This window comes from Dendropsophus ebraccatus, chromosome 14 (assembly GCF_027789765.1).
Source record: "Dendropsophus ebraccatus isolate aDenEbr1 chromosome 14, aDenEbr1.pat, whole genome shotgun sequence".
NCBI lineage: Eukaryota > Metazoa > Chordata > Amphibia > Anura > Hylidae > Dendropsophus > Dendropsophus ebraccatus.
Window position 1 is genome coordinate 53,915,627 of NC_091467.1, and position 26,790 is coordinate 53,942,416.

The following is a 26,790-nucleotide window of genomic DNA, read 5'->3' on the forward strand; positions in this document are numbered from 1 at the left end:
CGAGGTCTGCGAAGATGACCTCCCGGAGGAAAGCGACATGGATCAGGTGGTGGAGAATCTGGTCGACGAACCGGAGGCTTTCGACTTCGAGGACGTCCCAGAGAATGCACACCTGAAAGAGGCGCTGGAGGAGTGCATACGGGAATGGGTCGGGCCGGCGGGCCCCGAAGAAGAGGATCCGCCCGACCGGAGTGGTATCGTATGAGTCTGTGACTAACCCTTTTCTTTTCTCCCCATGGCTAATCTTTCCATCTTTAGCTTAAATGTGCGGAGTATGAGAGATAGGTCTAGATTCCAGACAGTTCTTTCGTTTTTAAATGCCCAGTTGTGCGATGTGTATATGTTGCAGGAATGTGCTCTGTCCTCTTCTAGGTCCTACAACCATCTGGCCAGGCAGTGGTCCCACGGTCCCTCCTACTGGTCCGGCGGGGGCGACTGTAAGTCCGCAGGGGTCGCCATCCTGATCAGGGGAGGCAACTTTACACTTGATTCTGTTCAGGAGCTTGTCTGTGGCAGATTGCTAATTGCAGACGGCTCTTGGGCGGGGGAGCCCGTAAGGCTCATCAATGTGTATGCCTCTCCTGAGAAGGGTGCGCGTCTGGAACTATTCCAGGCCCTGCGGGCCCAGCTCGCGACCTCCAGGGCTGTAGTGTTGGGTGGGGACTTCAACTGCCCCATTGAAGCGGACGGACGCAGTTCTGGGACATCTGTCAAGTTGGATGTCACATCCAAACTGCTCATCGAGATGGTGACTGAAGCATCCTTGCAGGACGTTGTTGGGTCCATCGGGAACGGCTCTGTTAATTATACATGGAGCCGCCCCGATGGCTCGCTCCGTTCTCGGATTGACTTTGTGTTTGCCTCTCGAGCAGTCAGGCAGACTAGGCACTCTATGGTTCCCTGCTTCTTCTCTGACCACAGGGCCATTCTGTTTCAAGGGGTTCTGGGCCATGGTTTCCCATCTGGCCCAGGCTCTTGGAAGCTGAATTGTGCTCTGCTGGCTCAGGAGGAGGTTCTGGAGGAGCTTAGAGAGGCCTACATCGTATGGCGCAACGATAAATGTATGTTTGAGCGTGTTAGTGATTGGTGGGAATTTGTTAAGGTTCAATTTCGCAGTTTCTTTCAGGCCAAGAGTCGTCAACAGGCGTGCGGAAGAAAGAGGGACTTCAGGAGGCTGCAGCGCGAGCTGCGGTCACTGCAAGACCTTCTCCGGTGCGGCTGGGACGTGAAGGAGGAGCTGGAGGAGACCAAAAAGAGCTTGCAAAGGCACTTTGAGGAGGAATCCAAGCGAATCGTCTTCCGTTCCAAGGTGGAGAACCTGGAGAAGGGTGAGAAATGTAACTCGTTCTTTTTCAGGAAACTCTACGCCGGCCACACGCCCCTGACTGAGCTGCGGGATGAGACCGGAAGCTTGCGGAAGGGCAAAGAGGACGTGATGGGGGTTGTCACCAGCTTCTACCGCAGCCTCTACGCCCCGAAGACCACCGACCCCGAAGTGGCCGACGAGTTCCTGTCAGGTATCACTAACGTTGTTGATCCCGCAGGTGCGTCGGCCATGGACGCCCCCTTGACGGTGGGGGAGCTGCTCTCTGCCGCTAAATCCTTTAGGCCTGGCAGGACCCCGGGCAGTGATGGTCTCCCAGCTGGGGGATCTCATTTGCCCGGACCTGTTGGAGCTGTACGAGGAGATGGTGGTGGAGGGCAGAATGCCTCCGTCGTTGAGGGAGGGTACGATCACGATCCTGTATAAGCGGAAGGGGGAGAGATGTGACTTGAAAAATTGGCGTCCCATCTCTCTCTTGAACGTGGACTACAAGATCCTCGCCAAGGTGCTGGCCAACCGGCTGAAGAAGGTCATCGGTCAGGTCGTCCATCTGGACCAGACCTGTGGCATTCCCGGCCGCAGGATCGCAGACAGCCTCGCCCTAGTGAGGGACACGGTCCATTACATCCAAAGCCGCCGTGCACACGCGGCCCTGGTCAGCCTTGATCAGGAGAAGGCTTTCGACCGGGTCTCTCACGAGTTCATGGGCAGGGCACTGCGTAGGTTAGGACTTGGTGATATGTTTTGTCGTTTTGTTAACGTGATGTATTTTGATATTTTCAGCAGGGTACTGGTGAACGGCTGGAAGACTGACCCCTTTCCGGTTCTTTCTGGGGTCAGACAAGGCTGCCCTCTCTCACCTCTCCTTTTTGTTTGTGTTATAGAATCCTTCGCGGAGGCTATACGGCAGAACGGAGAGATCAGAGGGATCACCGTACCCGGACCCGATCGACACGAGGTCAAGTGCTCGCTGTACATGGACGACGTGACCGTCTTCTGCGCTGACCAGCGTTCGGTGACCGCACTCGTCCAGACCTGCGAGAAGTTCGGAAAGGCTTCAGGGGCAAAGGTCAACTGCGGGAAGTCGGAGGCTATGCTCTTCGGGGAGTGGCACCTGGCTTCCTCCGCCCCCTTCCCGTTTACCATCAAACCGGACTTCATCAAGATCCTTGGAGTCTGGTTCGGAAAGGAAGGCGCGGCCCTCAAGTCCTGGGAAGAGCGATTGGCTAAGGTCAATACGAAGATCGGGCTGTGGAGCCTCAGACACCTCACCATTGAGGGCAAAGCATTGGTCCTGAGGAACGAAGTTCTGCCTGTGCTCCAGTACACCGCACAGGCCTGGCCCCCCCATGTCACCGTCTGCAGGGCCATCACCAGGACCGTGTTTTGTTTCATCTGGGGCTCCAAAATGGACAGAGTGAAGCGCTCCGTGATGTACAAGGAACCCCGCAAGGGCGGAAAAGGTGTTCCGGATATCCCTACCTTGCTGCGGGCAGCCTTCGTATGTGACTGTGTGCGGAGGACTCTGCAACAGAAAAATGGCTCTGCGGGCAGGTCCATGTCTCGCCTGTTCCTCCTCCCCCTCTGGAGGGGTCTGAGCTGGGACAAGTGGGACAGCTCCATCCCTTACAACTGGCACACTCCCTGGTTCTACGGGGGCGTCGTCAAGTTTGTGAGGGAACACCAACTGGAGGGACTCAAGCCCGACTTGTGGAAGCCAAAAACTGTCCACAAGCTCATCAGAGCACAGGACTCTATGGAGCTCGTTCCAGGGCTCACTGCGGCCACCGCAGAGACTGTATGGACAAATGTGGCTTCGGCGAAGCTGACCAACGGGCACAAGGACTTGTCTTGGATGGCCATTCAGGGGGGACTGCCTTTGAGGTCATTCATGCATGCCCGCAACCTGTGCAAAACGCGGTACTGCCCCCGGTGCCCCTTCGTGGAGGAAACATCTTCGCACCTCTTTTGGCAGTGTCCGTTTGCTCAGGGCCTGTTGGACGCCCTGGAACTTGAACTCAGTGACTGTGTGCCCAGGAACAGGCTAACGCACTGCGCGGTGCTGTACGGCCTGTTCCCTGGGAATTTCGGCGATGAGGCAACCCGGGAGGCCTGGCGCCTTATGAACTGTTTTAAGGACGCTATATGGCTTTCCAGGAACCGCCTCATTCTGAAGAAGGAGAGGATGTCCTTTCTGGACTGCCGCAGGCTGGTCCACAGCCTGCTCAGAGACTATTCCATCATGGACAGATCGGACCAGGAAGAAGAGGATTGATACCCCTCTCCTTCCCCCCTCTCCCCTTGTGTTGTGTTGTCTTTCAATAAAGCTTCGGGCCTGTGATTTCCCCTCCCTACCCCCCTCTTTCCCACCCCCCTTACCCCATCGCTTGTCTGTATTGCTTTATTGTTTGTTGTTTTAGGATTGTTAAGGTATGCGGGAATGCTAGTGTAGCGGGTGGTATGATGTATAGCGTAGGGAGCCTGTGCTGTATGTTGTACCATGGTGCTGAGTATGTAGTGTCTTATTTATTGAACTGTGCTGCGTCACAGTTTATGTATGCCTGACGACGACTGATTGTAATAAAGATATTTTCAATCAAAAAATCTGTTCTTATCAGTTTAATATCTGATACGTCCCCTATCTGGGGACCATATATTAAATGGATTTTTAGAACAGGGAGATGGAAAAAGAGCTTGCTCTGTCCTCTCCAGGCATTGACCTGGTATTGCAGTGCCTCCAGGTTCAGTGCACCCCCTAATGAGTTTGCAAAAAACAGAGCAAAAGAATGAAGAAGGAAACAAGCCGGCTGCACCTGAAACTACTGTGTTGCAAGAAACATCCCTCCCTCGAGTGTGTTGTGCGCAGGTGGACCGACCCCGAAAAATTAGCCCCCGAGTGTGGCTACGAAAAGTTTGTTTGTCCAAGACTTGCTGGCCTCTGTTGCCATGGCAACCAACTGCCAGACTTGTTTACAACTTGGCTGCCGGGCCAGTGCTGGTGATGTCATCGCGGGACGTGATGTCATCAAGGCTTTGCTGCTATACACAGCTGCCAGCACAACAAGCAGCTCAGTTGCAGCCGGTCAAGCGACCGAGCAGGTAGGTGGAAAGGTAGGTGCCGTTTATTAAACCGTTTCCTTTGTATTTCCTGGTGGCCGATGGCCGATGTATCCTGCTGATGCTGCCTGCCTACGGCTCCAGCTGGGAGAATTCACCCTCCATGTTCTTTGATAGATAGATTAGATACATTAGATAAGATAGATAGATAGATAGATAGATAGATAGATAGATAGGTAGGTAGGTAGGTAGGTAGGTAGGTACTAATAATAAGCTAGCCAGCTAGGCAGCCAGCCACAGAGACAGCCAGCCAGCTACAGAGACAGCCAGCCAAAGAGCTAGCTGCATGTCATGTATGCCAGACAGAGACGGAGACAGAGACAGAGACGTGTATGTCTGCCATCCATCAGGTGGAAGCAGACGCAGTGTGATTGGGGGGTGGAGCTATTCAGATTTGAGAGCAGAAAGGAAGACAGAGGCAGTGCTAGGCAATAGGAGATGCAGTGTGAAAGCACGTCCGGTCCGCCATCTGAGAGGGTGGAGCGCATAATAGGGTATGTATGTATGTCTGGCTTCGCCTTAACAAGAAGGACGTGGTGTCCGAGAAGGGGAGTTTTCGGGAAACCGTTGTGGCCATCGCTTCTCGGCCTTTTGGCTAAGATCAAGTGTAGTATCTGTTCTTATCAGTTTAATATCTGATACGTCCCCTATCTGGGGACCATATATTAAATGGATTTTTAGAACAGGGAGATGGAAAAAGAGCTTGCTCTGTCCTCTCCAGGCATTGACCTGGTATTGCAGTGCCTCCAGGTTCAGTGCACCCCCTAATGAGTTTGCAAAAAACAGAGCAAAAGAATGAAGAAGGAAACAAGCCGGCTGCACCTGAAACTACTGTGTTGCAAGAAACATCCCTCCCTCGAGTGTGTTGTGCGCAGGTGGACCGACCCCGAAAAATTAGCCCCCGAGTGTGGCTACGAAAAGTTTGTTTGTCCAAGACTTGCTGGCCTCTGTTGCCATGGCAACCAACTGCCAGACTTGTTTACAACTTGGCTGCCGGGCCAGTGCTGGTGATGTCATCGCGGGACGTGATGTCATCAAGGCTTTGCTGCTATACACAGCTGCCAGCACAACAAGCAGCTCAGTTGCAGCCGGTCAAGCGACCGAGCAGGTAGGTGGAAAGGTAGGTGCCGTTTATTAAACCGTTTCCTTTGTATTTCCTGGTGGCCGATGGCCGATGTATCCTGCTGATGCTGCCTGCCTACGGCTCCAGCTGGGAGAATTCACCCTCCATGTTCTTTGATAGATAGATTAGATACATTAGATAAGATAGATAGATAGATAGATAGATAGATAGGTAGGTAGGTAGGTAGGTAGGTAGGTACTAATAATAAGCTAGCCAGCTAGGCAGCCAGCCACAGAGACAGCCAGCCAGCTACAGAGACAGCCAGCCAAAGAGCTAGCTGCATGTCATGTATGCCAGACAGAGACGGAGACAGAGACAGAGACGTGTATGTCTGCCATCCATCAGGTGGAAGCAGACGCAGTGTGATTGGGGGGTGGAGCTATTCAGATTTGAGAGCAGAAAGGAAGACAGAGGCAGTGCTAGGCAATAGGAGATGCAGTGTGAAAGCACGTCCGGTCCGCCATCTGAGAGGGTGGAGCGCATAATAGGGTATGTATGTATGTCTGGCTTCGCCTTAACAAGAAGGACGTGGTGTCCGAGAAGGGGAGTTTTCGGGAAACCGTTGTGGCCATCGCTTCTCGGCCTTTTGGCTAAGATCAAGTGTAGTATCTACAGGAGATCTGGTTGAAAGGTGCCCGGGGTACCCGACCTGTTGGCCTTGGAGAAGTGGCTCCATGCTGCTATTGGCAGGCGGATTAGTCCCCGGGCAACGAGAGGCGATCATCACCTATCTGCGGTTTTGCAGGTGAGGTGTTTTGGAGTTCTTGCACGGACTTTGCTTCTATTATTAGATTTATTATGGAGTCGACTAACCAGGATGGATCGTCCACTGAAGAAGTGCCGTCTTATGCTCGGATAAGGAATGGTGTCCGGTTTATTTTGAGAGACCCTGAGAAAAGAGCCATGGGACTTGCTTTTGTCGTGGAGGAAATACTGTTCAAGCTTCTTGGAATTCAGAAGGACCAGATCCTGGCGATATTGGAGTTCCCTAAGAGAGGCTACTACGACCTAGTGATGAGCTCCGAGGAGGATTACAGCTTGCTGATGGGTAAGCTGGAATGGGGGAAAGGGAATGCATTGTTTAATGGAACTGATGTGATCTCTCATTTCCCGAGGAGGACACGTATAGTGACTGTCCGGATGTATAGCCCGTATGTCTCAGAGGAGGAGATATCTGCGTTTCTGTCAAGTTTTTGTGAAGACATCATCGCAAAAGGGAAAATCTTGAACCAATATGGTCTTTGGACGATGAAGTGGAAATTCTGCGTCAAATTTAAAGAACTGGAAGATGGGAGTCTGTGTGTCCCACCAGGACGCTTTAAGATTGGTCGTGTCAACGGTGACTTGTTTTACGCCGGCATGGAGGATTTCTGCAGGAAATGTAAAAAATATGGACATTTAAAGGACAATTGTGAAGCATTATGGTGTGGGAGGTGTCAAAGAGAAGGACACTTGCCCAATACGTGTGATCAATTGAAAAAATGTCATTTATGTGGTAGTGTTGAACACTTATATGCCTTTTGCCCTATGAAAAAGAAAAGGAGTAGGGAAAAAGAAAAAGAAGAGTCTGAGGGGGTAAGTGAAAGCGAGGATGTTCCCCAGTCGAGGGAAAAGCCTGACCTCTCTGTCAAGAGAGGTCCAAGGACTGTAGAAAAAAAGAAAGTAGTAAGACCCCTGTCAGAAGAAGAGAGAAAAGATTACGTAACAGTGTCAAAAACTATTTGGGAGGAGATAGAGAGGTTGGAGAGAGATCTCTTTCTTTCCTGTTTACATAAAAAGGTGGCATTTCATTTAGAAAATTATGGGAGCAGGTTTTTTGAAAGCTATAAAGTACCTTTAGAAGTGATTAAGCGTTTCGAAGAATCTGGATCAAAGTCTGTTACCATGATACGTATATTGTCATATTTTGCATACCAAGGAGGTATGAAAAGTTAAGGTTTAATTTGGTTTTTGATTGTCTTTGTTATGTTAAAATTGGATTAATAATTTTATTTTTTGTTTGTCTGTAAATATAAGAATTTTGTTTTAAATAAAAGTGTTGTTATCCCTTTATGGGATAGTCAACTTAAAAAAAAAATCTGTTCTTATCAGTTTAATATCTGATACGTCCCCTATCTGGGGACCATATATTAAATGGATTTTTAGAACAGGGAGATGGAAAAAGAGCTTGCTCTGTCCTCTCCAGGCATTGACCTGGTATTGCAGTGCCTCCAGGTTCAGTGCACCCCCTAATGAGTTTGCAAAAAACAGAGCAAAAGAATGAAGAAGGAAACAAGCCGGCTGCACCTGAAACTACTGTGTTGCAAGAAACATCCCTCCCTCGAGTGTGTTGTGCGCAGGTGGACCGACCCCGAAAAATTAGCCCCCGAGTGTGGCTACGAAAAGTTTGTTTGTCCAAGACTTGCTGGCCTCTGTTGCCATGGCAACCAACTGCCAGACTTGTTTACAACTTGGCTGCCGGGCCAGTGCTGGTGATGTCATCGCGGGACGTGATGTCATCAAGGCTTTGCTGCTATACACAGCTGCCAGCACAACAAGCAGCTCAGTTGCAGCCGGTCAAGCGACCGAGCAGGTAGGTGGAAAGGTAGGTGCCGTTTATTAAACCGTTTCCTTTGTATTTCCTGGTGGCCGATGGCCGATGTATCCTGCTGATGCTGCCTGCCTACGGCTCCAGCTGGGAGAATTCACCCTCCATGTTCTTTGATAGATAGATTAGATACATTAGATAAGATAGATAGATAGATAGATAGATAGATAGATAGATAGGTAGGTAGGTAGGTAGGTAGGTAGGTACTAATAATAAGCTAGCCAGCTAGGCAGCCAGCCACAGAGACAGCCAGCCAGCTACAGAGACAGCCAGCCAAAGAGCTAGCTGCATGTCATGTATGCCAGACAGAGACGGAGACAGAGACAGAGACGTGTATGTCTGCCATCCATCAGGTGGAAGCAGACGCAGTGTGATTGGGGGGTGGAGCTATTCAGATTTGAGAGCAGAAAGGAAGACAGAGGCAGTGCTAGGCAATAGGAGATGCAGTGTGAAAGCACGTCCGGTCCGCCATCTGAGAGGGTGGAGCGCATAATAGGGTATGTATGTATGTCTGGCTTCGCCTTAACAAGAAGGACGTGGTGTCCGAGAAGGGGAGTTTTCGGGAAACCGTTGTGGCCATCGCTTCTCGGCCTTTTGGCTAAGATCAAGTGTAGTATCTGTTCTTATCAGTTTAATATCTGATACGTCCCCTATCTGGGGACCATATATTAAATGGATTTTTAGAACAGGGAGATGGAAAAAGAGCTTGCTCTGTCCTCTCCAGGCATTGACCTGGTATTGCAGTGCCTCCAGGTTCAGTGCACCCCCTAATGAGTTTGCAAAAAACAGAGCAAAAGAATGAAGAAGGAAACAAGCCGGCTGCACCTGAAACTACTGTGTTGCAAGAAACATCCCTCCCTCGAGTGTGTTGTGCGCAGGTGGACCGACCCCGAAAAATTAGCCCCCGAGTGTGGCTACGAAAAGTTTGTTTGTCCAAGACTTGCTGGCCTCTGTTGCCATGGCAACCAACTGCCAGACTTGTTTACAACTTGGCTGCCGGGCCAGTGCTGGTGATGTCATCGCGGGACGTGATGTCATCAAGGCTTTGCTGCTATACACAGCTGCCAGCACAACAAGCAGCTCAGTTGCAGCCGGTCAAGCGACCGAGCAGGTAGGTGGAAAGGTAGGTGCCGTTTATTAAACCGTTTCCTTTGTATTTCCTGGTGGCCGATGGCCGATGTATCCTGCTGATGCTGCCTGCCTACGGCTCCAGCTGGGAGAATTCACCCTCCATGTTCTTTGATAGATAGATTAGATACATTAGATAAGATAGATAGATAGATAGATAGATAGATAGATAGATAGGTAGGTAGGTAGGTAGGTAGGTAGGTAGGTACTAATAATAAGCTAGCCAGCTAGGCAGCCAGCCACAGAGACAGCCAGCCAGCTACAGAGACAGCCAGCCAAAGAGCTAGCTGCATGTCATGTATGCCAGACAGAGACGGAGACAGAGACAGAGACGTGTATGTCTGCCATCCATCAGGTGGAAGCAGACGCAGTGTGATTGGGGGGTGGAGCTATTCAGATTTGAGAGCAGAAAGGAAGACAGAGGCAGTGCTAGGCAATAGGAGATGCAGTGTGAAAGCACGTCCGGTCCGCCATCTGAGAGGGTGGAGCGCATAATAGGGTATGTATGTATGTCTGGCTTCGCCTTAACAAGAAGGACGTGGTGTCCGAGAAGGGGAGTTTTCGGGAAACCGTTGTGGCCATCGCTTCTCGGCCTTTTGGCTAAGATCAAGTGTAGTATCTGTTCTTATCAGTTTAATATCTGATACGTCCCCTATCTGGGGACCATATATTAAATGGATTTTTAGAACAGGGAGATGGAAAAAGAGCTTGCTCTGTCCTCTCCAGGCATTGACCTGGTATTGCAGTGCCTCCAGGTTCAGTGCACCCCCTAATGAGTTTGCAAAAAACAGAGCAAAAGAATGAAGAAGGAAACAAGCCGGCTGCACCTGAAACTACTGTGTTGCAAGAAACATCCCTCCCTCGAGTGTGTTGTGCGCAGGTGGACCGACCCCGAAAAATTAGCCCCCGAGTGTGGCTACGAAAAGTTTGTTTGTCCAAGACTTGCTGGCCTCTGTTGCCATGGCAACCAACTGCCAGACTTGTTTACAACTTGGCTGCCGGGCCAGTGCTGGTGATGTCATCGCGGGACGTGATGTCATCAAGGCTTTGCTGCTATACACAGCTGCCAGCACAACAAGCAGCTCAGTTGCAGCCGGTCAAGCGACCGAGCAGGTAGGTGGAAAGGTAGGTGCCGTTTATTAAACCGTTTCCTTTGTATTTCCTGGTGGCCGATGGCCGATGTATCCTGCTGATGCTGCCTGCCTACGGCTCCAGCTGGGAGAATTCACCCTCCATGTTCTTTGATAGATAGATTAGATACATTAGATAAGATAGATAGATAGATAGATAGATAGATAGATAGGTAGGTAGGTAGGTAGGTAGGTAGGTAGGTACTAATAATAAGCTAGCCAGCTAGGCAGCCAGCCACAGAGACAGCCAGCCAGCTACAGAGACAGCCAGCCAAAGAGCTAGCTGCATGTCATGTATGCCAGACAGAGACGGAGACAGAGACAGAGACGTGTATGTCTGCCATCCATCAGGTGGAAGCAGACGCAGTGTGATTGGGGGGTGGAGCTATTCAGATTTGAGAGCAGAAAGGAAGACAGAGGCAGTGCTAGGCAATAGGAGATGCAGTGTGAAAGCACGTCCGGTCCGCCATCTGAGAGGGTGGAGCGCATAATAGGGTATGTATGTATGTCTGGCTTCGCCTTAACAAGAAGGACGTGGTGTCCGAGAAGGGGAGTTTTCGGGAAACCGTTGTGGCCATCGCTTCTCGGCCTTTTGGCTAAGATCAAGTGTAGTATCTGTTCTTATCAGTTTAATATCTGATACGTCCCCTATCTGGGGACCATATATTAAATGGATTTTTAGAACAGGGAGATGGAAAAAGAGCTTGCTCTGTCCTCTCCAGGCATTGACCTGGTATTGCAGTGCCTCCAGGTTCAGTGCACCCCCTAATGAGTTTGCAAAAAACAGAGCAAAAGAATGAAGAAGGAAACAAGCCGGCTGCACCTGAAACTACTGTGTTGCAAGAAACATCCCTCCCTCGAGTGTGTTGTGCGCAGGTGGACCGACCCCGAAAAATTAGCCCCCGAGTGTGGCTACGAAAAGTTTGTTTGTCCAAGACTTGCTGGCCTCTGTTGCCATGGCAACCAACTGCCAGACTTGTTTACAACTTGGCTGCCGGGCCAGTGCTGGTGATGTCATCGCGGGACGTGATGTCATCAAGGCTTTGCTGCTATACACAGCTGCCAGCACAACAAGCAGCTCAGTTGCAGCCGGTCAAGCGACCGAGCAGGTAGGTGGAAAGGTAGGTGCCGTTTATTAAACCGTTTCCTTTGTATTTCCTGGTGGCCGATGGCCGATGTATCCTGCTGATGCTGCCTGCCTACGGCTCCAGCTGGGAGAATTCACCCTCCATGTTCTTTGATAGATAGATTAGATACATTAGATAAGATAGATAGATAGATAGATAGATAGATAGATAGATAGGTAGGTAGGTAGGTAGGTAGGTAGGTAGGTACTAATAATAAGCTAGCCAGCTAGGCAGCCAGCCACAGAGACAGCCAGCCAGCTACAGAGACAGCCAGCCAAAGAGCTAGCTGCATGTCATGTATGCCAGACAGAGACGGAGACAGAGACAGAGACGTGTATGTCTGCCATCCATCAGGTGGAAGCAGACGCAGTGTGATTGGGGGGTGGAGCTATTCAGATTTGAGAGCAGAAAGGAAGACAGAGGCAGTGCTAGGCAATAGGAGATGCAGTGTGAAAGCACGTCCGGTCCGCCATCTGAGAGGGTGGAGCGCATAATAGGGTATGTATGTATGTCTGGCTTCGCCTTAACAAGAAGGACGTGGTGTCCGAGAAGGGGAGTTTTCGGGAAACCGTTGTGGCCATCGCTTCTCGGCCTTTTGGCTAAGATCAAGTGTAGTTTCTACAGGAGATCTGGTCAGAAGGTGCCTGGGGTACCCGACCTGTCGGCCTTGGAGGTTTACCTCCATGCTGCTATTGGCAGGCGGCTTAGTCCCCAGGCAACGGGAAGCGATCTCACCTATCTGCGGTTAGCAGGTGAGGTGTTCTTGCGTGTCCTTTTTCCTGTTCAGGAGTCGTTGGTTTGGACCTAGAGCTATGGAGGCTACAAACCAGGATGGATCATCCACCGGAGAAGTGCCATCTTATGCCCGTATACGGAATGGTGTCCGGTTTATCCTGCACGATGCTGGGAAAAAAGAGAAGGGACTGGCCTTTATCGTGGAGGAACTTCTTATCAAGTTGTTTGGAGTTAAGAAGAACCAGATCTTGGCTATTTTGGAGTTTCCCAGACGAGGTGTTTACGACCTAGTGCTGAACTCGGAGGAGGATTGCAGCTTTCTTATGGGTAAGCTGGAATGTGTGAGGGAAAATGTATTGCTTAATGGAATTGACGTTATTTCTCATTTCCCGAGGAGAGAACGCATAGTGACTGTGAGAATGTACAGTCCGTATATCGAAGAAGAGGAGATATCGGATTTTCTGTCAAGATTTTGCGAAGATGTTACCCCAAAAGGGAAAGTTCTAAATCAATATGGACTATGGACTATGAAGTGGAAGTTTCTCGTGAAATTTAAAGTCCTGGGAGACGGGAGTCTGTGTGTCCCACCGGGTCGGTTCAAGATTGGTCGGATCAACGGGGACCTGTTTTATGCAGGCATGGAGGACTTTTGCAGAAAGTGCAAGAAATATGGACATGTCAAAGAAAATTGTGAAGTTCTTTGGTGTGGGAAGTGCCAAAAGGAGGGACATTTGCCTGATACATGTAAACAGCCTAAAGCATGTCATTTATGTGGTAGTGTTGACCACTTATATGTTTCTTGTCCTAAGAAAAGGAAAAGAAATAGGGAAAAAGAAAAAGATGAGCCTGCACCTGGGAAAGTAAGTAGGGAGGAGATTGTCCCGAAGGAGGTGGTCCCAGGGCGGGAGGGCAGCCCGGGTCCTTCAGTTAAGAGGGCTCCCAGGGAGGGAGAGAGGAAAGATAAAAAGTCATGGTCTGAAAGACCTTTTTCAGAGGAGGAAAGAAAAGACTATGAATGTGTGTCAAAAGAGTTTTGGGTTCAGGTAGAAGCTCTAGAAAGAGAGTCTTATTGTAACCATTTAAGTGAGGCAGTCAGGACACATGTAGAAAATCATACTAAAAGGTTTTGTGAAACTTATAAAGTCCCCCCAGGTATTATTAGAAGACTAGAAGCATCAAGTTCAATATCCTTTGTTATGATTCGTTTATTGTGTTTTTTTGCTTTCAAAGGCGGTATGAGACCTTGATTTGTGTTATGTTTATTTGATTAGTTAAAATTCTTTTATTTGTAAAATAACTTGTTTTTGAATAAAATAAAAAAAAAAAAAAATCTGTTCTTATCAGTTTAATATCTGATACGTCCCCTATCTGGGGACCATATATTAAATGGATTTTTAGAACAGGGAGATGGAAAAAGAGCTTGCTCTGTCCTCTCCAGGCATTGACCTGGTATTGCAGTGCCTCCAGGTTCAGTGCACCCCCTAATGAGTTTGCAAAAAACAGAGCAAAAGAATGAAGAAGGAAACAAGCCGGCTGCACCTGAAACTACTGTGTTGCAAGAAACATCCCTCCCTCGAGTGTGTTGTGCGCAGGTGGACCGACCCCGAAAAATTAGCCCCCGAGTGTGGCTACGAAAAGTTTGTTTGTCCAAGACTTGCTGGCCTCTGTTGCCATGGCAACCAACTGCCAGACTTGTTTACAACTTGGCTGCCGGGCCAGTGCTGGTGATGTCATCGCGGGACGTGATGTCATCAAGGCTTTGCTGCTATACACAGCTGCCAGCACAACAAGCAGCTCAGTTGCAGCCGGTCAAGCGACCGAGCAGGTAGGTGGAAAGGTAGGTGCCGTTTATTAAACCGTTTCCTTTGTATTTCCTGGTGGCCGATGGCCGATGTATCCTGCTGATGCTGCCTGCCTACGGCTCCAGCTGGGAGAATTCACCCTCCATGTTCTTTGATAGATAGATTAGATACATTAGATAAGATAGATAGATAGATAGATAGATAGATAGATAGATAGATAGGTAGGTAGGTAGGTAGGTAGGTAGGTACTAATAATAAGCTAGCCAGCTAGGCAGCCAGCCACAGAGACAGCCAGCCAGCTACAGAGACAGCCAGCCAAAGAGCTAGCTGCATGTCATGTATGCCAGACAGAGACGGAGACAGAGACAGAGACGTGTATGTCTGCCATCCATCAGGTGGAAGCAGACGCAGTGTGATTGGGGGGTGGAGCTATTCAGATTTGAGAGCAGAAAGGAAGACAGAGGCAGTGCTAGGCAATAGGAGATGCAGTGTGAAAGCACGTCCGGTCCGCCATCTGAGAGGGTGGAGCGCATAATAGGGTATGTATGTATGTCTGGCTTCGCCTTAACAAGAAGGACGTGGTGTCCGAGAAGGGGAGTTTTCGGGAAACCGTTGTGGCCATCGCTTCTCGGCCTTTTGGCTAAGATCAAGTGTAGTATCTGTTCTTATCAGTTTAATATCTGATACGTCCCCTATCTGGGGACCATATATTAAATGGATTTTTAGAACAGGGAGATGGAAAAAGAGCTTGCTCTGTCCTCTCCAGGCATTGACCTGGTATTGCAGTGCCTCCAGGTTCAGTGCACCCCCTAATGAGTTTGCAAAAAACAGAGCAAAAGAATGAAGAAGGAAACAAGCCGGCTGCACCTGAAACTACTGTGTTGCAAGAAACATCCCTCCCTCGAGTGTGTTGTGCGCAGGTGGACCGACCCCGAAAAATTAGCCCCCGAGTGTGGCTACGAAAAGTTTGTTTGTCCAAGACTTGCTGGCCTCTGTTGCCATGGCAACCAACTGCCAGACTTGTTTACAACTTGGCTGCCGGGCCAGTGCTGGTGATGTCATCGCGGGACGTGATGTCATCAAGGCTTTGCTGCTATACACAGCTGCCAGCACAACAAGCAGCTCAGTTGCAGCCGGTCAAGCGACCGAGCAGGTAGGTGGAAAGGTAGGTGCCGTTTATTAAACCGTTTCCTTTGTATTTCCTGGTGGCCGATGGCCGATGTATCCTGCTGATGCTGCCTGCCTACGGCTCCAGCTGGGAGAATTCACCCTCCATGTTCTTTGATAGATAGATTAGATACATTAGATAAGATAGATAGATAGATAGATAGATAGATAGATAGATAGGTAGGTAGGTAGGTAGGTAGGTAGGTAGGTACTAATAATAAGCTAGCCAGCTAGGCAGCCAGCCACAGAGACAGCCAGCCAGCTACAGAGACAGCCAGCCAAAGAGCTAGCTGCATGTCATGTATGCCAGACAGAGACGGAGACAGAGACAGAGACGTGTATGTCTGCCATCCATCAGGTGGAAGCAGACGCAGTGTGATTGGGGGGTGGAGCTATTCAGATTTGAGAGCAGAAAGGAAGACAGAGGCAGTGCTAGGCAATAGGAGATGCAGTGTGAAAGCACGTCCGGTCCGCCATCTGAGAGGGTGGAGCGCATAATAGGGTATGTATGTATGTCTGGCTTCGCCTTAACAAGAAGGACGTGGTGTCCGAGAAGGGGAGTTTTCGGGAAACCGTTGTGGCCATCGCTTCTCGGCCTTTTGGCTAAGATCAAGTGTAGTATCTGTTCTTATCAGTTTAATATCTGATACGTCCCCTATCTGGGGACCATATATTAAATGGATTTTTAGAACAGGGAGATGGAAAAAGAGCTTGCTCTGTCCTCTCCAGGCATTGACCTGGTATTGCAGTGCCTCCAGGTTCAGTGCACCCCCTAATGAGTTTGCAAAAAACAGAGCAAAAGAATGAAGAAGGAAACAAGCCGGCTGCACCTGAAACTACTGTGTTGCAAGAAACATCCCTCCCTCGAGTGTGTTGTGCGCAGGTGGACCGACCCCGAAAAATTAGCCCCCGAGTGTGGCTACGAAAAGTTTGTTTGTCCAAGACTTGCTGGCCTCTGTTGCCATGGCAACCAACTGCCAGACTTGTTTACAACTTGGCTGCCGGGCCAGTGCTGGTGATGTCATCGCGGGACGTGATGTCATCAAGGCTTTGCTGCTATACACAGCTGCCAGCACAACAAGCAGCTCAGTTGCAGCCGGTCAAGCGACCGAGCAGGTAGGTGGAAAGGTAGGTGCCGTTTATTAAACCGTTTCCTTTGTATTTCCTGGTGGCCGATGGCCGATGTATCCTGCTGATGCTGCCTGCCTACGGCTCCAGCTGGGAGAATTCACCCTCCATGTTCTTTGATAGATAGATTAGATACATTAGATAAGATAGATAGATAGATAGATAGATAGATAGATAGATAGATAGATAGGTAGGTAGGTAGGTAGGTAGGTAGGTACTAATAATAAGCTAGCCAGCTAGGCAGCCAGCCACAGAGACAGCCAGCCAGCTACAGAGACAGCCAGCCAAAGAGCTAGCTGCATGTCATGTATGCCAGACAGAGACGGAGACAGAGACAGAGACGTGTATGTCTGCCATCCATCAGGTGGAAGCAGACGCAGTGTGATTGGGGGGTGGAGCTATTCAGATTTGAGAGCAGAAAGGAAGACAGAGGCAGTGCTAGGCAATAGGAGATGCAGTGTGAAAGCACGTCCGGTCCGCCATCTGAGAGGGTGGAGCGCATAATAGGGTATGTATGTATGTCTGGCTTCGCCTTAACAAGAAGGACGTGGTGTCCGAGAAGGGGAGTTTTCGGGAAACCGTTGTGGCCATCGCTTCTCGGCCTTTTGGCTAAGATCAAGTGTAGTATCTGTTCTTATCAGTTTAATATCTGATACGTCCCCTATCTGGGGACCATATATTAAATGGATTTTTAGAACAGGGAGATGGAAAAAGAGCTTGCTCTGTCCTCTCCAGGCATTGACCTGGTATTGCAGTGCCTCCAGGTTCAGTGCACCCCCTAATGAGTTTGCAAAAAACAGAGCAAAAGAATGAAGAAGGAAACAAGCCGGCTGCACCTGAAACTACTGTGTTGCAAGAAACATCCCTCCCTCGAGTGTGTTGTGCGCAGGTGGACCGACCCCGAAAAATTAGCCCCCGAGTGTGGCTACGAAAAGTTTGTTTGTCCAAGACTTGCTGGCCTCTGTTGCCATGGCAACCAACTGCCAGACTTGTTTACAACTTGGCTGCCGGGCCAGTGCTGGTGATGTCATCGCGGGACGTGATGTCATCAAGGCTTTGCTGCTATACACAGCTGCCAGCACAACAAGCAGCTCAGTTGCAGCCGGTCAAGCGACCGAGCAGGTAGGTGGAAAGGTAGGTGCCGTTTATTAAACCGTTTCCTTTGTATTTCCTGGTGGCCGATGGCCGATGTATCCTGCTGATGCTGCCTGCCTACGGCTCCAGCTGGGAGAATTCACCCTCCATGTTCTTTGATAGATAGATTAGATACATTAGATAAGATAGATAGATAGATAGATAGATAGATAGATAGATAGATAGGTAGGTAGGTAGGTAGGTAGGTAGGTACTAATAATAAGCTAGCCAGCTAGGCAGCCAGCCACAGAGACAGCCAGCCAGCTACAGAGACAGCCAGCCAAAGAGCTAGCTGCATGTCATGTATGCCAGACAGAGACGGAGACAGAGACAGAGACGTGTATGTCTGCCATCCATCAGGTGGAAGCAGACGCAGTGTGATTGGGGGGTGGAGCTATTCAGATTTGAGAGCAGAAAGGAAGACAGAGGCAGTGCTAGGCAATAGGAGATGCAGTGTGAAAGCACGTCCGGTCCGCCATCTGAGAGGGTGGAGCGCATAATAGGGTATGTATGTATGTCTGGCTTCGCCTTAACAAGAAGGACGTGGTGTCCGAGAAGGGGAGTTTTCGGGAAACCGTTGTGGCCATCGCTTCTCGGCCTTTTGGCTAAGATCAAGTGTAGTATCTGTTCTTATCAGTTTAATATCTGATACGTCCCCTATCTGGGGACCATATATTAAATGGATTTTTAGAACAGGGAGATGGAAAAAGAGCTTGCTCTGTCCTCTCCAGGCATTGACCTGGTATTGCAGTGCCTCCAGGTTCAGTGCACCCCCTAATGAGTTTGCAAAAAACAGAGCAAAAGAATGAAGAAGGAAACAAGCCGGCTGCACCTGAAACTACTGTGTTGCAAGAAACATCCCTCCCTCGAGTGTGTTGTGCGCAGGTGGACCGACCCCGAAAAATTAGCCCCCGAGTGTGGCTACGAAAAGTTTGTTTGTCCAAGACTTGCTGGCCTCTGTTGCCATGGCAACCAACTGCCAGACTTGTTTACAACTTGGCTGCCGGGCCAGTGCTGGTGATGTCATCGCGGGACGTGATGTCATCAAGGCTTTGCTGCTATACACAGCTGCCAGCACAACAAGCAGCTCAGTTGCAGCCGGTCAAGCGACCGAGCAGGTAGGTGGAAAGGTAGGTGCCGTTTATTAAACCGTTTCCTTTGTATTTCCTGGTGGCCGATGGCCGATGTATCCTGCTGATGCTGCCTGCCTACGGCTCCAGCTGGGAGAATTCACCCTCCATGTTCTTTGATAGATAGATTAGATACATTAGATAAGATAGATAGATAGATAGATAGATAGATAGATAGATAGATAGATAGGTAGGTAGGTAGGTAGGTAGGTAGGTACTAATAATAAGCTAGCCAGCTAGGCAGCCAGCCACAGAGACAGCCAGCCAGCTACAGAGACAGCCAGCCAAAGAGCTAGCTGCATGTCATGTATGCCAGACAGAGACGGAGACAGAGACAGAGACGTGTATGTCTGCCATCCATCAGGTGGAAGCAGACGCAGTGTGATTGGGGGGTGGAGCTATTCAGATTTGAGAGCAGAAAGGAAGACAGAGGCAGTGCTAGGCAATAGGAGATGCAGTGTGAAAGCACGTCCGGTCCGCCATCTGAGAGGGTGGAGCGCATAATAGGGTATGTATGTATGTCTGGCTTCGCCTTAACAAGAAGGACGTGGTGTCCGAGAAGGGGAGTTTTCGGGAAACCGTTGTGGCCATCGCTTCTCGGCCTTTTGGCTAAGATCAAGTGTAGTATCTGTTCTTATCAGTTTAATATCTGATACGTCCCCTATCTGGGGACCATATATTAAATGGATTTTTAGAACAGGGAGATGGAAAAAGAGCTTGCTCTGTCCTCTCCAGGCATTGACCTGGTATTGCAGTGCCTCCAGGTTCAGTGCACCCCCTAATGAGTTTGCAAAAAACAGAGCAAAAGAATGAAGAAGGAAACAAGCCGGCTGCACCTGAAACTACTGTGTTGCAAGAAACATCCCTCCCTCGAGTGTGTTGTGCGCAGGTGGACCGACCCCGAAAAATTAGCCCCCGAGTGTGGCTACGAAAAGTTTGTTTGTCCAAGACTTGCTGGCCTCTGTTGCCATGGCAACCAACTGCCAGACTTGTTTACAACTTGGCTGCCGGGCCAGTGCTGGTGATGTCATCGCGGGACGTGATGTCATCAAGGCTTTGCTGCTATACACAGCTGCCAGCACAACAAGCAGCTCAGTTGCAGCCGGTCAAGCGACCGAGCAGGTAGGTGGAAAGGTAGGTGCCGTTTATTAAACCGTTTCCTTTGTATTTCCTGGTGGCCGATGGCCGATGTATCCTGCTGATGCTGCCTGCCTACGGCTCCAGCTGGGAGAATTCACCCTCCATGTTCTTTGATAGATAGATTAGATACATTAGATAAGATAGATAGATAGATAGATAGATAGATAGATAGATAGGTAGGTAGGTAGGTAGGTAGGTAGGTACTAATAATAAGCTAGCCAGCTAGGCAGCCAGCCACAGAGACAGCCAGCCAGCTACAGAGACAGCCAGCCAAAGAGCTAGCTGCATGTCATGTATGCCAGACAGAGACGGAGACAGAGACAGAGACGTGTATGTCTGCCATCCATCAGGTGGAAGCAGACGCAGTGTGATTGGGGGGTGGAGCTATTCAGATTTGAGAGCAGAAAGGAAGACAGAGGCAGTGCTAGGCAATAGGAGATGCAGTGTGAAAGCACGTCCGGTCCGCCATCTGAGAGGGTGGAGCGCATAATAGGGTATGTATGTATGTCTGGCTTCGCCTTAACAAGAAGGACGTGGTGTCCGAGAAGGGGAGTTTTCGGGAAACCGTTGTGGCCATCGCTTCTCGGCCTTTTGGCTAAGATCAAGTGTAGTATCTGTTCTTATCAGTTTAATATCTGATACGTCCCCTATCTGGGGACCATATATTAAATGGATTTTTAGAACAGGGAGATGGAAAAAGAGCTTGCTCTGTCCTCTCCAGGCATTGACCTGGTATTGCAGTGCCTCCAGGTTCAGTGCACCCCCTAATGAGTTTGCAAAAAACAGAGCAAAAGAATGAAGAAGGAAACAAGCCGGCTGCACCTGAAACTACTGTGTTGCAAGAAACATCCCTCCCTCGAGTGTGTTGTGCGCAGGTGGACCGACCCCGAAAAATTAGCCCCCGAGTGTGGCTACGAAAAGTTTGTTTGTCCAAGACTTGCTGGCCTCTGTTGCCATGGCAACCAACTGCCAGACTTGTTTACAACTTGGCTGCCGGGCCAGTGCTGGTGATGTCATCGCGGGACGTGATGTCATCAAGGCTTTGCTGCTATACACAGCTGCCAGCACAACAAGCAGCTCAGTTGCAGCCGGTCAAGCGACCGAGCAGGTAGGTGGAAAGGTAGGTGCCGTTTATTAAACCGTTTCCTTTGTATTTCCTGGTGGCCGATGGCCGATGTATCCTGCTGATGCTGCCTGCCTACGGCTCCAGCTGGGAGAATTCACCCTCCATGTTCTTTGATAGATAGATTAGATACATTAGATAAGATAGATAGATAGATAGATAGATAGATAGATAGGTAGGTAGGTAGGTAGGTAGGTACTAATAATAAGCTAGCCAGCTAGGCAGCCAGCCACAGAGACAGCCAGCCAGCTACAGAGACAGCCAGCCAAAGAGCTAGCTGCATGTCATGTATGCCAGACAGAGACGGAGACAGAGACAGAGACGTGTATGTCTGCCATCCATCAGGTGGAAGCAGACGCAGTGTGATTGGGGGGTGGAGCTATTCAGATTTGAGAGCAGAAAGGAAGACAGAGGCAGTGCTAGGCAATAGGAGATGCAGTGTGAAAGCACGTCCGGTCCGCCATCTGAGAGGGTGGAGCGCATAATAGGGTATGTATGTATGTCTGGCTTCGCCTTAACAAGAAGGACGTGGTGTCCGAGAAGGGGAGTTTTCGGGAAACCGTTGTGGCCATCGCTTCTCGGCCTTTTGGCTAAGATCAAGTGTAGTATCTGTTCTTATCAGTTTAATATCTGATACGTCCCCTATCTGGGGACCATATATTAAATGGATTTTTAGAACAGGGAGATGGAAAAAGAGCTTGCTCTGTCCTCTCCAGGCATTGACCTGGTATTGCAGTGCCTCCAGGTTCAGTGCACCCCCTAATGAGTTTGCAAAAAACAGAGCAAAAGAATGAAGAAGGAAACAAGCCGGCTGCACCTGAAACTACTGTGTTGCAAGAAACATCCCTCCCTCGAGTGTGTTGTGCGCAGGTGGACCGACCCCGAAAAATTAGCCCCCGAGTGTGGCTACGAAAAGTTTGTTTGTCCAAGACTTGCTGGCCTCTGTTGCCATGGCAACCAACTGCCAGACTTGTTTACAACTTGGCTGCCGGGCCAGTGCTGGTGATGTCATCGCGGGACGTGATGTCATCAAGGCTTTGCTGCTATACACAGCTGCCAGCACAACAAGCAGCTCAGTTGCAGCCGGTCAAGCGACCGAGCAGGTAGGTGGAAAGGTAGGTGCCGTTTATTAAACCGTTTCCTTTGTATTTCCTGGTGGCCGATGGCCGATGTATCCTGCTGATGCTGCCTGCCTACGGCTCCAGCTGGGAGAATTCACCCTCCATGTTCTTTGATAGATAGATTAGATACATTAGATAAGATAGATAGATAGATAGATAGATAGATAGATAGATAGATAGATAGGTAGGTAGGTAGGTAGGTAGGTAGGTACTAATAATAAGCTAGCCAGCTAGGCAGCCAGCCACAGAGACAGCCAGCCAGCTACAGAGACAGCCAGCCAAAGAGCTAGCTGCATGTCATGTATGCCAGACAGAGACGGAGACAGAGACAGAGACGTGTATGTCTGCCATCCATCAGGTGGAAGCAGACGCAGTGTGATTGGGGGGTGGAGCTATTCAGATTTGAGAGCAGAAAGGAAGACAGAGGCAGTGCTAGGCAATAGGAGATGCAGTGTGAAAGCACGTCCGGTCCGCCATCTGAGAGGGTGGAGCGCATAATAGGGTATGTATGTATGTCTGGCTTCGCCTTAACAAGAAGGACGTGGTGTCCGAGAAGGGGAGTTTTCGGGAAACCGTTGTGGCCATCGCTTCTCGGCCTTTTGGCTAAGATCAAGTGTAGTACCGCTCGTGAGAGAGCAGGGAAACACACGGAGGGAATAAGGGTTGAGCAGGTGGCTGGCGCGGCAAGTCAGCCGGTGCAAGATGCCATGACCCTCCGGATCTGTGCCAGGGGCTCGAGGGGGCTGAGAGCCGAGGTGCCAGAAGTGCCCTGGGAGTGGTGACCCCAGGGTGCCGTAACTCACTGGAGATGGGATCCCACTGAGTGAAAGCACTTAGCACGGTACTTCACTATCACCCCTTGAGCACACTCACCTTTAGCTTTCCGGTCTCCGGCTGTTGAGAGCTATGGGTAATTTTTATAGATCCGGCCGGATGTCCGGGCTGTATCACACAGCACACATCTTTATTTATTTAATTTAATTTTTGTCACTGTGTGTTCACTTTTCACGTGTGTTTTGTCACAAGGATTTTCTAGGTTGCGGTCGCCCTTCTGGGTGTCCCCCTAGAGGTCTAGGGGAGGCATGTGTGGCCATCAGGTTCCTTGCCTCCCTGCACCCCTGGGTCTCCTTCGGGAGATAGCCAAACCGTTTGGTACGGCTGCTCATTGGCGAACGCCTTAGCTAACGCTGGGGTGGTTGCTATGAGCGGCATTGGTCCTCTCTCTGCTTCGGCAGTGAGAGGATATTTGTCCCGAACCTTTGCAGGTGCCTTCTGGCCCGGAAGGGGAGGGAATGTGGTTGGTTGGGGGCCCATCTCTTTTTAGAGTGGGCTTGCGATAGACCGCATCCTTGTTGCACTTTTTTGTGTGGCACGTCTGCACCTTTTTGTGCACTTGGGTGAGAGCACGCTCCTCGGACTCTCAGAAAAAAAAAAAAAAAAAAAAAAAAATCTGTTCTTATCAGTTTAATATCTGATACGTCCCCTATCTGGGGACCATATATTAAATGGATTTTTAGAACAGGGAGATGGAAAAAGAGCTTGCTCTGTCCTCTCCAGGCATTGACCTGGTATTGCAGTGCCTCCAGGTTCAGTGCACCCCCTAATGAGTTTGCAAAAAACAGAGCAAAAGAATGAAGAAGGAAACAAGCCGGCTGCACCTGAAACTACTGTGTTGCAAGAAACATCCCTCCCTCGAGTGTGTTGTGCGCAGGTGGACCGACCCCGAAAAATTAGCCCCCGAGTGTGGCTACGAAAAGTTTGTTTGTCCAAGACTTGCTGGCCTCTGTTGCCATGGCAACCAACTGCCAGACTTGTTTACAACTTGGCTGCCGGGCCAGTGCTGGTGATGTCATCGCGGGACGTGATGTCATCAAGGCTTTGCTGCTATACACAGCTGCCAGCACAACAAGCAGCTCAGTTGCAGCCGGTCAAGCGACCGAGCAGGTAGGTGGAAAGGTAGGTGCCGTTTATTAAACCGTTTCCTTTGTATTTCCTGGTGGCCGATGGCCGATGTATCCTGCTGATGCTGCCTGCCTACGGCTCCAGCTGGGAGAATTCACCCTCCATGTTCTTTGATAGATAGATTAGATACATTAGATAAGATAGATAGATAGATAGATAGATAGATAGATAGATAGGTAGGTAGGTAGGTAGGTAGGTAGGTAGGTACTAATAATAAGCTAGCCAGCTAGGCAGCCAGCCACAGAGACAGCCAGCCAGCTACAGAGACAGCCAGCCAAAGAGCTAGCTGCATGTCATGTATGCCAGACAGAGACGGAGACAGAGACAGAGACGTGTATGTCTGCCATCCATCAGGTGGAAGCAGACGCAGTGTGATTGGGGGGTGGAGCTATTCAGATTTGAGAGCAGAAAGGAAGACAGAGGCAGTGCTAGGCAATAGGAGATGCAGTGTGAAAGCACGTCCGGTCCGCCATCTGAGAGGGTGGAGCGCATAATAGGGTATGTATGTATGTCTGGCTTCGCCTTAACAAGAAGGACGTGGTGTCCGAGAAGGGGAGTTTTCGGGAAACCGTTGTGGCCATCGCTTCTCGGCCTTTTGGCTAAGATCAAGTGTAGTATCTGTTCTTATCAGTTTAATATCTGATACGTCCCCTATCTGGGGACCATATATTAAATGGATTTTTAGAACAGGGAGATGGAAAAAGAGCTTGCTCTGTCCTCTCCAGGCATTGACCTGGTATTGCAGTGCCTCCAGGTTCAGTGCACCCCCTAATGAGTTTGCAAAAAACAGAGCAAAAGAATGAAGAAGGAAACAAGCCGGCTGCACCTGAAACTACTGTGTTGCAAGAAACATCCCTCCCTCGAGTGTGTTGTGCGCAGGTGGACCGACCCCGAAAAATTAGCCCCCGAGTGTGGCTACGAAAAGTTTGTTTGTCCAAGACTTGCTGGCCTCTGTTGCCATGGCAACCAACTGCCAGACTTGTTTACAACTTGGCTGCCGGGCCAGTGCTGGTGATGTCATCGCGGGACGTGATGTCATCAAGGCTTTGCTGCTATACACAGCTGCCAGCACAACAAGCAGCTCAGTTGCAGCCGGTCAAGCGACCGAGCAGGTAGGTGGAAAGGTAGGTGCCGTTTATTAAACCGTTTCCTTTGTATTTCCTGGTGGCCGATGGCCGATGTATCCTGCTGATGCTGCCTGCCTACGGCTCCAGCTGGGAGAATTCACCCTCCATGTTCTTTGATAGATAGATTAGATACATTAGATAAGATAGATAGATAGATAGATAGATAGATAGATAGATAGGTAGGTAGGTAGGTAGGTAGGTACTAATAATAAGCTAGCCAGCTAGGCAGCCAGCCACAGAGACAGCCAGCCAGCTACAGAGACAGCCAGCCAAAGAGCTAGCTGCATGTCATGTATGCCAGACAGAGACGGAGACAGAGACAGAGACGTGTATGTCTGCCATCCATCAGGTGGAAGCAGACGCAGTGTGATTGGGGGGTGGAGCTATTCAGATTTGAGAGCAGAAAGGAAGACAGAGGCAGTGCTAGGCAATAGGAGATGCAGTGTGAAAGCACGTCCGGTCCGCCATCTGAGAGGGTGGAGCGCATAATAGGGTATGTATGTATGTCTGGCTTCGCCTTAACAAGAAGGACGTGGTGTCCGAGAAGGGGAGTTTTCGGGAAACCGTTGTGGCCATCGCTTCTCGGCCTTTTGGCTAAGATCAAGTGTAGTATCTGTTCTTATCAGTTTAATATCTGATACGTCCCCTATCTGGGGACCATATATTAAATGGATTTTTAGAACAGGGAGATGGAAAAAGAGCTTGCTCTGTCCTCTCCAGGCATTGACCTGGTATTGCAGTGCCTCCAGGTTCAGTGCACCCCCTAATGAGTTTGCAAAAAACAGAGCAAAAGAATGAAGAAGGAAACAAGCCGGCTGCACCTGAAACTACTGTGTTGCAAGAAACATCCCTCCCTCGAGTGTGTTGTGCGCAGGTGGACCGACCCCGAAAAATTAGCCCCCGAGTGTGGCTACGAAAAGTTTGTTTGTCCAAGACTTGCTGGCCTCTGTTGCCATGGCAACCAACTGCCAGACTTGTTTACAACTTGGCTGCCGGGCCAGTGCTGGTGATGTCATCGCGGGACGTGATGTCATCAAGGCTTTGCTGCTATACACAGCTGCCAGCACAACAAGCAGCTCAGTTGCAGCCGGTCAAGCGACCGAGCAGGTAGGTGGAAAGGTAGGTGCCGTTTATTAAACCGTTTCCTTTGTATTTCCTGGTGGCCGATGGCCGATGTATCCTGCTGATGCTGCCTGCCTACGGCTCCAGCTGGGAGAATTCACCCTCCATGTTCTTTGATAGATAGATTAGATACATTAGATAAGATAGATAGATAGATAGATAGATAGATAGATAGATAGATAGATAGGTAGGTAGGTAGGTAGGTAGGTAGGTAGGTACTAATAATAAGCTAGCCAGCTAGGCAGCCAGCCACAGAGACAGCCAGCCAGCTACAGAGACAGCCAGCCAAAGAGCTAGCTGCATGTCATGTATGCCAGACAGAGACGGAGACAGAGACAGAGACGTGTATGTCTGCCATCCATCAGGTGGAAGCAGACGCAGTGTGATTGGGGGGTGGAGCTATTCAGATTTGAGAGCAGAAAGGAAGACAGAGGCAGTGCTAGGCAATAGGAGATGCAGTGTGAAAGCACGTCCGGTCCGCCATCTGAGAGGGTGGAGCGCATAATAGGGTATGTATGTATGTCTGGCTTCGCCTTAACAAGAAGGACGTGGTGTCCGAGAAG

At 49.8% G+C, this 26,790-nt stretch overlaps 15 non-coding genes and 3 pseudogenes across 15 annotated transcripts; all 18 read left to right on the top strand.

Annotated features, from left to right (window-relative positions):
• The first annotated feature begins 3,910 nt into the window (after positions 1–3,910).
• On the top strand, positions 3,911–4,081 carry LOC138773434 (U2 spliceosomal RNA; annotated as a pseudogene).
• Positions 4,082–5,016: 935 nt separating this feature from the next.
• On the top strand, positions 5,017–5,207 carry LOC138773234 (U2 spliceosomal RNA). Its single transcript, XR_011359943.1, has one exon. It is a non-coding gene; the product is annotated as a U2 spliceosomal RNA (small nuclear RNA).
• Positions 5,208–6,134: 927 nt separating this feature from the next.
• LOC138773153 (U2 spliceosomal RNA) lies at positions 6,135–6,218 on the top strand (annotated as a pseudogene).
• A 1,389-nt stretch (positions 6,219–7,607) lies between these two features.
• LOC138773477 (U2 spliceosomal RNA) lies at positions 7,608–7,794 on the top strand. The gene has a single exon (XR_011360135.1). It is a non-coding gene; the product is annotated as a U2 spliceosomal RNA (small nuclear RNA).
• Positions 7,795–8,729: 935 nt separating this feature from the next.
• On the top strand, positions 8,730–8,920 carry LOC138773235 (U2 spliceosomal RNA). Its single transcript, XR_011359944.1, has one exon. It is a non-coding gene; the product is annotated as a U2 spliceosomal RNA (small nuclear RNA).
• A 939-nt stretch (positions 8,921–9,859) lies between these two features.
• LOC138773236 (U2 spliceosomal RNA) lies at positions 9,860–10,050 on the top strand. The gene has a single exon (XR_011359945.1). It is a non-coding gene; the product is annotated as a U2 spliceosomal RNA (small nuclear RNA).
• Positions 10,051–10,985: 935 nt separating this feature from the next.
• On the top strand, positions 10,986–11,176 carry LOC138773237 (U2 spliceosomal RNA). The gene has a single exon (XR_011359946.1). It is a non-coding gene; the product is annotated as a U2 spliceosomal RNA (small nuclear RNA).
• A 2,388-nt stretch (positions 11,177–13,564) lies between these two features.
• On the top strand, positions 13,565–13,754 carry LOC138773492 (U2 spliceosomal RNA). The gene has a single exon (XR_011360144.1). It is a non-coding gene; the product is annotated as a U2 spliceosomal RNA (small nuclear RNA).
• Positions 13,755–14,693: 939 nt separating this feature from the next.
• On the top strand, positions 14,694–14,884 carry LOC138773238 (U2 spliceosomal RNA). Its single transcript, XR_011359947.1, has one exon. It is a non-coding gene; the product is annotated as a U2 spliceosomal RNA (small nuclear RNA).
• Positions 14,885–15,823: 939 nt separating this feature from the next.
• On the top strand, positions 15,824–16,014 carry LOC138773240 (U2 spliceosomal RNA). The gene has a single exon (XR_011359949.1). It is a non-coding gene; the product is annotated as a U2 spliceosomal RNA (small nuclear RNA).
• A 943-nt stretch (positions 16,015–16,957) lies between these two features.
• Positions 16,958–17,148, top strand: LOC138773241 (U2 spliceosomal RNA). The gene has a single exon (XR_011359950.1). It is a non-coding gene; the product is annotated as a U2 spliceosomal RNA (small nuclear RNA).
• Positions 17,149–18,087: 939 nt separating this feature from the next.
• Positions 18,088–18,278, top strand: LOC138773242 (U2 spliceosomal RNA). The gene has a single exon (XR_011359951.1). It is a non-coding gene; the product is annotated as a U2 spliceosomal RNA (small nuclear RNA).
• Positions 18,279–19,221: 943 nt separating this feature from the next.
• LOC138773243 (U2 spliceosomal RNA) lies at positions 19,222–19,412 on the top strand. The gene has a single exon (XR_011359952.1). It is a non-coding gene; the product is annotated as a U2 spliceosomal RNA (small nuclear RNA).
• A 935-nt stretch (positions 19,413–20,347) lies between these two features.
• LOC138773244 (U2 spliceosomal RNA) lies at positions 20,348–20,538 on the top strand. The gene has a single exon (XR_011359953.1). It is a non-coding gene; the product is annotated as a U2 spliceosomal RNA (small nuclear RNA).
• A 927-nt stretch (positions 20,539–21,465) lies between these two features.
• LOC138773245 (U2 spliceosomal RNA) lies at positions 21,466–21,656 on the top strand. The gene has a single exon (XR_011359954.1). It is a non-coding gene; the product is annotated as a U2 spliceosomal RNA (small nuclear RNA).
• A 1,737-nt stretch (positions 21,657–23,393) lies between these two features.
• Positions 23,394–23,618, top strand: LOC138773594 (U2 spliceosomal RNA; annotated as a pseudogene).
• Positions 23,619–24,557: 939 nt separating this feature from the next.
• LOC138773246 (U2 spliceosomal RNA) lies at positions 24,558–24,748 on the top strand. Its single transcript, XR_011359955.1, has one exon. It is a non-coding gene; the product is annotated as a U2 spliceosomal RNA (small nuclear RNA).
• A 931-nt stretch (positions 24,749–25,679) lies between these two features.
• On the top strand, positions 25,680–25,870 carry LOC138773247 (U2 spliceosomal RNA). The gene has a single exon (XR_011359956.1). It is a non-coding gene; the product is annotated as a U2 spliceosomal RNA (small nuclear RNA).
• Positions 25,871–26,790: the final 920 nt, after the last annotated feature.